The sequence below is a fragment of the Rutidosis leptorrhynchoides genome, chromosome 4 (genome assembly GCF_046630445.1).
Source record: "Rutidosis leptorrhynchoides isolate AG116_Rl617_1_P2 chromosome 4, CSIRO_AGI_Rlap_v1, whole genome shotgun sequence".
Classification (NCBI taxonomy): domain Eukaryota; kingdom Viridiplantae; phylum Streptophyta; class Magnoliopsida; order Asterales; family Asteraceae; genus Rutidosis; species Rutidosis leptorrhynchoides.
The window spans coordinates 640,421,832-640,433,683 of NC_092336.1; positions in this window are offsets into that span (position 1 = coordinate 640,421,832).

Here is an 11,852-nt window from a genome sequence, read left to right on the forward strand (position 1 = left end):
TATATATTGTTCGTGAATCTTCGAGAACAGTCAAAGAATAATTGATTACATGAATATAGTTCCAAAACTTGAGACTCAACATTACAGACTTGCTTATCGTGTCAAAAACATTAAATCATTTAAAGATAAAGTTTAAATTTGGTCAGAAATTTTCGGGTCGTCACATAATATCCTTAACCATTCCTCTATTTATTTATTTCCTGACATAAATTGTCCATTAAACCTTTTAAGCCATAAAACCCTGTTTCCTTCTTCTTCTCCTTCTTTTTCTAAAAAGAAATGCCCCAGCCCGGGCTCGAACCCGCGATCTTTCGCTCACCCGCTAGCACCCCAAACCATTCCTCTGCTTTCAAATTTTTTATTCTAATTCATACTTTAATTGTTTTTAACCCGTTATCTGTTTTCATCTTTATAACTTCATCACTTAACCTCACAATTATTTTACCCAGTCATTATTACATCATAACCTCCTCATAATTATTTTACCCAGTCATTATTACATCATAACCTCGTCACCTTCATCATGATCATAATTCGATTATCATTTTATGTAAAATATTACATCATCATCGATCATAATAGTTAATTATCATCATTTGAGACTTGTTACAAGCATTATAATTATCCCATACTTCCTTCGGCCCAACAGCTCAACTGTTATGGAATTTCGGCCCAAGAAGCCCAATTACTTGAGTGGACTCATTGTAAATCAAAAGAAAGTGTGTGTTATTGGGCTTGTATAGATCTGGACCCAAAATAAAAGAATAACGCAGCCACCAAAAATAAGAATAAGGGTTTCGTGGATTGGAATGTAGCAGCGAAGGAAAAAGTAATTAAATCAATCTTCGGTTTATTCTTATTTTCATCCGTTAACATAATCTTACATACTCCTTCTCAGCTCTTTCAGTTTTCTTCATTATCATTAATCATCATTATTGTTTCATCGTTTGACAGGAATAAAACGAGGCATAAGAGTTGTTCCTGCGTGGGTTATGTGCTTCGCTGATAGCAGTAACAATAAGTAGTTCCTGGGTTGTTGTCAATTGCAGGTTTGAACGGGAACAGGCAAATAGCAGGTGGTTCTTGTTCAGTTAAATTCACGAAAGTGGCTAATCTCCTTTACACCACTAGATGTGGCAAACAAGGTGGGTCACACGCGTTTGAATCATGGAATATCTTTACATAAAGAATTAGTGGATTAGTGGAAGATTGAATGGGTTTGGTTTTTGTTGGATTTTCGAATAGGAGGGGAAACGGAACAGGCTCCTTATCATCACAATATCGATCATGGTCCCATCCTTAAATCAACTAAATTAATTTCATTGATTATCCAATCTATCACTATCATTGACATCATTTACCATGTCATATTCCACTCATGGTTATAATAGATTGGTTACCGACAAGGTTGATAATACTTTATAAGTATTATCTTCTTTTATCATAATAGCCATCACCTTTTAAGATTTTACGATTAAAATAATAGGGTAGAAACATAATGCAAGTGTAGATGGTGCATGTGAGAACAAACGCGAAGAAGCAGGAAAGACAAGTTGCATACAACCACTCAAAACAACTTTATCGACTATATTATTTATGTGGGGCTGTCAGATAATAGTTGTATCAAATTATGGATATATAAGTGGGTGTGTGAGGGTTTCGGTCACTGTAAAAGAGAAAGAAATAAAATGCAGCACCTTGGATGGGGGTCACGAACAGCATAGCAGAAACAATGGGTGATTAATAGCAGAGGTAGTCTATTGATTTAGGTGAAGGTTTATTCAGGCAATAGCAGGAAGTAAATAAATAATGGTGGCAGTGGTGGTATCTCTTTATTGTAGCAGCAGCATAAAAAAAATATATAGTGAAGGTGGAGTGTGTCTCAAGGTGACGAGGTGGTGTGGTGTTTTGATGTTATACGAGATGATGAACGTGTTGGTTGTTCTTGATGTTGTTTTTAGGTGATAACAGAAATATTATAATCGTTGGTGATTATCGACAATAACAGATACAAAAAGAAAATACGCAGGTAGTGATTTGATAGTTAGATGGTTCTTGTTTTCTAACTGTGATTAAACACGAGAGAGATTTATATATATATATATAGAGAGAGAGAGAGAGATAGAACAAAGAAGAGAGAAGTGGCTCACGGTTATTGATGGTTGAAGTGGGTTGGATGATGGTGGTGCTCAATTGGGTTTCAATAGACATAAGTGGGTTTCTTGTAGATGAAGTGGGTTGAGATGGTAACGGTGAAAACATGACAACGATGATGATGATCTTCGAAGTAGTAGATAGGATGAAGTGATGTTGGCCTCAAATTATTCGATGATGTAAAAAAAATATGATAGCTTGTAAACCGTATAATTAAGTGATGTTGGTCGTTTTATGATTCAAATGTAAACAGAAAAAAAATATATGCTTCGGTTGTTATGGTGGTTGTGAGGGTGTTGGAAGCTTGATGGTGGCCGGCGGTTGTGGTGGTCGAGCAGCAGCACAACAGTTTTTAATGGCGATGAATATGGTGGTTTATCGAGAGAGAGAGATGGTTGAATAGTGTTGGGTGTTGTGATATCTCTTTTGAATGTTCATCATATGTATATGCCATAATCTATATATGCATACAAATTGGTAGTTAGACAAACATATAATATCAGATATCAGATAAATATTATAATATAAAATAAAATCAAGTGGAAAGAAAAGATGATACAATATTTCAAATTCACACAGTAAAGCAGCCGAGGTTTTAGATTTATCTGACTACAGTTTTCACGGACTGCAATATCGTACTCCGTTGATAAATTAGTGGCGAATAAAAGTCTTCAGAAAAATTCCAAATTTTTACAGTAACTATATTTATTTATTTTGGTCATTATGGTATAAAATTCAATCATTAATTTAATAAATAAAAATTACATCAACTGTCCCTCTCCTTTATGAGTGAAATATAAAAAGTGTTAAAATTTAATAACTATATCCTAAATACATTTTTAGTAAGCCTAAAATTTATAGAACTCATTTTCGGATCACCGTTTATTTTAAAATAATATAAGCTTGAATTTAACTTGCTTAATATCAATCGGAACATCAACGAGTATTACAAGCATTTAATATTTATTTTTTAATATACTTTATTTATATATATAGATATCTTTTAAATAATAATAATTATAATATCATATTTTATTTTATTTTACATGATAAATTCTAATAATTAACTCATATAATATTTCAAATTATATTTTCATATATCTAAATATACATGTATCTATTTACAAATAGTGGTTCGTGAATCGTCGGGAATAATCGAAGGTCAATTAAATATATGAAACAGTTCAAACCTTTTCAGACTCAACCTTACAGACTTTGCTTATCATGTTAAAATATATAAAGATTAAGTTTAAATCTGGTTAGAAATTTCCGGGTTGTCACAACAATATCACACGGCTTATATAGCTCAATCTCTACAATAGACTTTACATTTTCTCTTTATGAAACATATATTCAAAAAAAAAAAAAATCAAATGGATTGTGTGATATGCAATCTATACTATCATATAAATTTCTAAAATGATGATGTCATAAATAAGGATTATTCAGTCTTAAAAAAATTTCAAAAATAAAGAAAAGATTTATAAGTTCGATGTTATTAAAATAATTAATTATATTTAATAAAAATATTAACATATTCATTGTATAATATATGAAATATTATGTACAACCTTATGATAAAACACTCTCATGATCATATGTACAATATTTGAAGCATTATATACAACCTTATGGTAAAACACCTCCATTAACATATCTACGATATTTGAAGCATTATGTACAACCTTATGATAAAACATCCTCGTGACCATATCTACAAACTTTAAAACAAATTGTACAATCTTTTACAAAACACTTCATGAACACATGTAAAAACTTTGAAGCATATTGTACAACCTTCATATAATAATTATATTTTTATTTTTATTTTTTTTTAAATTAATGAGGCATTTGTTATTACTAATAATTATTATTAAAAATTATAAATACTTAATTTTAGAACAAACTTTATTATTATTATATTATTATTATTATTCAAATACGAGTTCTCTTTACGGATTAATTACGTTACATATGTATACGAAATGCATGTCTCAATCAAATGTTGTAATGTAGGTTTTTTTGACAAAGAAAAATAGTAATTGTGATAAAAATTGGAAGAAAGTCATGGGAGAATAAATGTAGTTCATTTATTCTGACCAAGTTAAGTATATCAATGTAACATCCCGCATTTTTCCGTTAAATTTATTTTTAACACCATCTTTTTTTTAGATAATATCTTTCGTTATCTAAATTTGTATCTTTCGTTAACTAACGTTCTTAATATTCCCGTTATTTAATTATAACATCGCTCGTTAATTTGCGTTTTTAAAATATTCGTTCGGTAAAATCCAGCACCCGCTTTTAAACTCGAGGGACCGGAGTTGTCAAGTGGGCAAACTAGTTGACTAGGTCAACTAGTCAACCCACTTTCTACCATTCATTCATTTTCATCATCTCCCTCATCTCTTTTTCTCTCTAGCTCAAGAACTCCATTTCTCCCAACTTCACTAAATTATCATCTAAATTCGATCTAGGAGGTTTACAACAAAACAAATTACATATTTGGAATCCCCTCTTCATCCTCTTCGATTTGGTACAAATTTCATAGCTTGGGGTAAGGTTTCTAAAAACAATAAATTTCTCTAAATTCGTTTTATATACTTGAAATGGTGTTAGTTAATGTCTATGGCTCGTGTCTAGCATGAATATATGAGTTACTTGCTCGATTTGTTGTCTTAAGTAACTAGTTTGAACATTTGAAATGGGTGTACTTAATCTTTGATTTTGGATGATTAAATGTTATTTAAATGTTAAAGTTCATGTATTAAATGTGTTACTAGCATCATTAGCTTCATTTTGATGTGTAGATTGATTTAGAAAAGCTTCATTTACAAAATTGTTGAATTCATGATTTTGGTTAGGGTTTGATGAACTTTAAAACGGGATTTTGATGCATTGAATGCTTTTTAATATTGTTAGTAAGTGTTTAATTGTATTGTATGTTTCATTACCTTCAAAACGATGTATCGTATGTGTAAATTGGATTCCCGAGTCAAGAAATGCGTTTTATGAACTCAAAACTTCGATTTTGAACATTTAACTATCATTTATTGAGGTTTTCTTTGTTGTTAATGATGGAATTGATTCATGAAATGTGTTTAGTTGTATTCCTCTTTAAATTACCTTTTCAACGATATAAGATACGTGTTTTGAATGTTAACGAGTCAAAAGTTATGGTTGTTTGAAGTTGAAATCGTATAAGTGAAAACTGCCCCAGAATTGCTGATACAGCTGCAGATGTGGCGCATCTGCCTCAGATGCGGCGCATCTGAGGCAGACTGCCCATTTTGGTCAATTTTCGTTCAATTCTATGTATGCTACTCACCCCCGATCAACATGAAACTTGGACAACATGCTCATATATGATTTCTAAGCTTAGGAAAATAGTCCGGGACCCGACCCGACCCCGTTGACTTTTTCGTTGACTTTGACCAAGTTTGAATTTTAGTCAAACTTAACAAAACACTTATGCAAACATTCTAACATGCGTTCATACTTAATTCTTGCATGAAACTTGACAACGTGATTCACTTGCTATACTATTCGAGTCGTAACGAGCCATAGGACTAATTGAACACATTTCACCCGACCATGTGTCGTAACTGGTTAATTGATACAACTTACTTGTTTAGGTCAAGGCTAAGCAACTTTCATGCACACGTTTACTTTGTGAAGTACATTTATACTCGTGCACTCGAGGTGAGATCATAGTCCCACCTTTGCAAATACTTTTATACTTTAAATCGTGGGCTGAGAAACATATACTTTATATACATTTTATACGGTTTATACTTTCATACTTTGAACACAAATACGAATACAAGAGCAAAGAAACATACGAGTTAGAACAAAAATCCTCAAGTTCAATTACCATTAGTTACACTTGTAGGGTGTGAGCGATAATTTATGTTGTGTGGCCATACGGGTTTGACGAACCCTCGTCTGACGGATGAAACGTATTTTCGGTGTATAGTGTAGGTTCTAACACTATTATGCAGAGGTAAGATTCAGTTAAGTTTTGGTAATTGGGTGCTCGTGATACAGACAACATCTTTTAGGATGTATACGCTTGATATTCACTTTATATAAAATCTTATGGTTTACAAATAACATCTTTTGAGATGTATACTTTTTGATACAAACACATCTTTAGAGATGTATACGCTTGATTCTAAACCTTGTGATTCAAAAACATACTTTTACAAATACATTTATGATCTCACCAACGTTTTTCGTTGACAGTTTTCTACATGTTTTCTCAGGTTCATATTTGGCTAATTGATACATGCTTCCGCGTACATTCATATTTGCTTGGGGTCGAGCATACATGCATACACTCTGATTACTTGCTTGGAGTCAAGCATGCATACATACTTACGCTATTTATAGCAACTGTGATTTTCAACTTATATTATGTCGCAAGTTATTTCATTTATACTTTACAATTTTTGTAATCTTAAACTTGTTGTCGAATTGTTTTGTAAACTAAACTTTGCAAGTCTTGTACGTTTCAAATGAATGCGACATAATTTTGGTTAAACGAGTCTCATATAGGGACTATGACCACGCAACGGGACCTAAGTAGTCGGCGCCGTCAATGACGATTTTGTCGGGTCGCTACAGATGGTATCAGAGCGTTGGTTGTAGGGAACTAGAATATGCATTAGTGTGTCTGACAGAGTCGTTAGGACGCATTAGTGAATCTAGACTACAACCGGATAGTAAATCATTGCATTCTGACATACATTTGCTATAGATAGCACTTACTTGACTACTTGTGCATTATACTTGAATCAATCTTAGGCAAACTTCTTAATGGTACCAAGTTTTCATCATACGAACTCGTATTCTGCAACTTTCTAGTAACACGCGTAAATTCAAGATTCATACGCGTAAGGATGACGACGACTTCATTAGTCACACTAGTTCGGGAACTCTGTCTCCCACGTTGTTATTCGCCAACCGTCTCAACTTACTATCGGTGTCACACCGGTGTTCCTTACTATCTACCATTTCGTGTTACTACCACCACTACTCTAGGTGAGTCTCGTCATCACTATTTATCACTACGGTTGCGTACTATTCGTTATCATGATTCGTTACACTTCTCGTACCGGAATACATTATTGTTTGACTTGAACCGCATTGACGTGACAATCATTTATACATTTCCCTCGAGGAACGCTTCTTTAGAGTTGCACTAATTCTTTTGATTCAATACGAGTCACGTTAGAGACGTCGTTACACTTTATTCATTTTAAATTTTCACGATTACACGAACTTGAATCTATGGAGTGATGTGGGAATGGAGGTATGAGATAGCGTAATATAACGACACTCGATCAACGTGGTTATATTACGGTAATTCATACCAAAGTTCTAATGACACGTGATGGTGATTGGACTCGATCAACCTAATCACCACCATGTGCCATGTACATGATTTCATTTTTCTTGTTTGGACATCCGACAATTCCGAGAATACTGATAACAACCATACCTGGGACACATCGTCGATTATTATCGAACCATACTTATGCTTCCGAACGGATGACATATTCTTTCAACTTCAAACATATGTTACACTTGTATACTATCTCATTTTCTTACGATTTTATCGACGAACTACAGTATGCTTGTTATGCTCACATCGAGGCGGAAACTTCTCTCGCCTTACACTCGTATTTCCGTTTAAGGAAATCTTTATTCTAAATTCTCAATGGAGAGAGAGACTCTTCACATTATACTAGTATTCGCCACGAGGGTGAATAGTCCTAACGAACGTTTTCAGAAACCGATAAATCTTTCGCGGCGCGAAATTCTTGAGAAAAAAAACTTGTTCAAATATATCTTGAGGAAATGTACCTCGTCTCGGATCGAGATTCTCGTTTCACTTCTAAATTTCAGGGTACCTTACAAAAAGCCTCGGGACCGCGTTTAAACATGGGTACCGCGTATCATCCATGCACCGACGAATAAAGCAAATGTACGATTTGAACCTGGGGAACCATAATACGAATTTGTGTTATCAACTTCAAAATTTCTTGAGAAAAGTCTTTGCCTTTAACCAAATTCTCTTACAACGATGGTTATCGTTCAAGTCTTAACGTCACACCTTTTGAAATCTTATATGACCGAAAACGTCATTCTCCTTTTGTAAAACCAAGTAAATGATAATCAAGTCACCGAACCTGGACTCATTCATGGTGTAACCGTTAAAATCCTTCCAATCCGAGAAAGGCTCGAGACGGCCCGTAGTTGCCAAAGGAGCTATGCCAATGTTAGATGTATACCTTTCGAATTCCATGTGGGAAACCGCGTAACGTTAAAAGTCGCACCTTGAAAAGGTGTAGTTCGTTTCGGAAACGTAGAAAGCTAAATCCGCGATATTTTTAATCCTTTTGAAATCTTGGGGCGTGTTGTGCCCATTGCTTACCGTTTCGAACTTCCGACTCAAACAAATTCCGTTCATCCTACATTCTGTGTATCAAACTTAAAGGTGTGTCTTGCGAAATAAGAACTTGTTATCCTCTTCGATGAACTTACTATCAACGATAAACTTCACTTCCTAGGAGAACCGGTTGAAATTTTGAATCATGAAACCAAACTTTGAAACAACATAAAATCCCGACCGTCAAGGTTCGTTGGAATGTCCAAGGAAGTACCTTCACTTATTCGTGGAATTGGCAACGCAAGATCTCGAGGGAGAAACAACAACTACTACTTCTAACTAAATTTCGGGACGAAATTTCTTTTAAGGTGTAGGTAATGTAACATCCCGCATTTTTCCGTTAAATTTATTTTTAACACCGTCTTTTTTTTAGATAATATCTTTCGTTATCTAAATTTGTATCTTTCGTTAACTAACGTTCTTAATATTCCCGTTATTTAATTATAACATCGCTCGTTAATTTGCGTTTTTAAAATATTCGTTCGGTAAAATCCTGCACCCGCTTTTAAACTCGAGGGACCGGAGTTGTCAAGTGGGCAAACTAGTTAACTAGGTCAACTAGTCAACCCACTTTCTACCATTCATTCATTTTCATCATCTCCCTCATCTCTTTTTCTCTCTAGCTCAAGAACTCCATTTCTCCCAACTTCACTAAATTATCATCTAAATTCGATCTAGGAGGCTTACAACAAAACAAATTACATATTTGGAATCCCCTCTTCATCCTCTTCGATTTGGTACAAATTTCATAGCTTGGGGTAAGGTTTCTAAAAACACTAGAATTCTCTAAATTCATTTTATATACTTGAAATGGTGTTAGTTAGTGTCTATGGCTCGTGTCTAGCATGAATATATGAGTCACTTGCTCGATTTGTTGTCTTGAGTAACTAGTTTGAACATTTGAAATGGGTGTACTTAATCTTTGATTTTGGATGATTAAATGTTGTTTAAATGTTAAAGTTCATGTATTAAATGTGTTACTAGCATCATTAGCTTCATTTTGATGTGTAGGTTGATTTAGAAAAGCTTCATTTACAAAATTGTTGAATTCATGATTTTGGTTAGGGTTTGATGAACTTTAAAACCGGATTTTGATGCATTGAATGCTTTTTAATGTTGTTAGTAAGTGTTTAATTGTATTTTATGTTTCATTACCTTCAAAACGATGTATCGTATGTGTAAATTGGATTCCCGAGTCAAGAAATGCGTTTTATGAACTCGAAACTTCGATTTTGAACATTTAACGATCATTTATTGAGGTTTTCTTTGTTGTTAATGATGGAATTGATTCATGAAATGTGTTTAGTTGTATTCCTCTTTAAATTACCTTTCCAACGATATAAGATACGTGTTTTGAATGTTAATGAGTCAAAAGTTATGGTTGTTTGAAGTTGAAATCGTATAAGTGAAAACTGCCCCAGAATTGCTGATACAGCTGCAGATGCGGCGCATCTGCCTCAGATGCGGTGCATCTGAGGCAGACTGCCCATTTTGATCAATTTTCGTTCAATTCTATGTATGCTACGCACCCCCGATCAACATGAAACTTGGACAACATGCTCATATATGATTTCTAAGCTTAGGAAAATAGTCCGGGACCCGACCCGACCCCGTTGACTTTTTTGTTGACTTTGACCAAGTTTGACTTTTAGTCAAACTTAACAAAACACTTATGCAAATGTTCTAACATGCGTTCATACTTGATTCTTGCATGAAACTTGACAACGTGATTCACTTGCTATACTATTCGAGTCGTAACGAGCCATAGGACTAATTGAACACATTTCACCCGACCATGTGTCGTAACCGGTTAATTGATACAACTTACTTGTTTAGGTCAAGGCTAAGCAACTTTCATGCACACGTTTACTTTGTGAAGTACATTTATACTCGTGCACTCGAGGTGAGATCATAGTCCCACCTTTGCAAATACTTTTATACTTTAAATCGTGGGCTGAGAAACATATACTTTATATACATTTTATACGGTTTATACTTTCATACTTTGAACACAAATACGAATACAAGAGCAAAGAAACATACGAGTTAGAACAAAAATCCTCAAGTTCAATTACCATTAGTTACACTTGTAGGGTGTGAGCGAGAATTTATGTTGTGTGGCCATACGGGTTTGACGAACCCTCGTATGACGGATGAAACGTATTTTCGGTGTATAGTGTAGGTTCTAACACTATTATGCAGAGGTAAGATTCAGTTAAGTTTTGGTAATTGGGTGCTCGTGATACAGACAACATCTTTTAGGATGTATACGCTTGATATTCACTTTATACAAAATCTTATGGTTTACAAATAACATCTTTTGAGATGTATACTTTTTGATACAAACACATCTTTAGAGATGTATACGCTTGATACTAAACCTTGTGATTCAAAAACATACTTTTACAAATACATTTATGATCTCACCAACGTTTTTCGTTGACAGTTTTCTACATGTTTTCTCAGGTTCATATTTGGCTAATTGATACATGCTTCCGCGTACATTCATACTTGCTTGGGGTCGAGCATACATGCATACACTCTGATTACTTGCTTGGAGTCAAGCATGCATACATACTTACGCTATTTATAGCAACTGTGATTTTCAACTTATATTATGTCGCAAGTTATTTCATTTATACTTTACAATTTTTGTAATCTTAAACTTGTTGTCGAATTGTTTTGTAAACTAAACTTTGCAAGTCTTGTACGTTTCAAATGAATGCGAAATAATTTTGGTCAAACGAGTCTCATATAGGGACTATGACCACGCAACGGGATCTAAGTAGTCGGCGCCGTCAATGACGATTTTGTCGGGTCGCTACAATCAATATGTTTGTAAAAACAACGATAAGTTTCTAAGTCAGAATCCGTGGTTCCTAGGGTCATTAAACTAAATGAATTTAGTATTTAAGTTCACTAAATATCTAAAACTTATCTTTAAAATATTTCGTTAAAACAAACTCGTGGTTCCACGGGTCATTTCACTAGTATATTATATATACGAAACAAATTACGTCTAATTAATAGGAATAATTATGAATAAGATATGAGATCAAATGAAACAAATAACGATCATCATCGATGTTAGTATATGAAAGATCAAATGAGGTTCATGATTTAATATCCCTTCCTAAGTGTCTGAATTAATATTCAACGTTTTTTAATCTCGGATGTTAAACCGTAACCTTTAAATTTTCCTTTCCTATCCTTTTTGCTAAATTTAATATTCATATTGGAACAT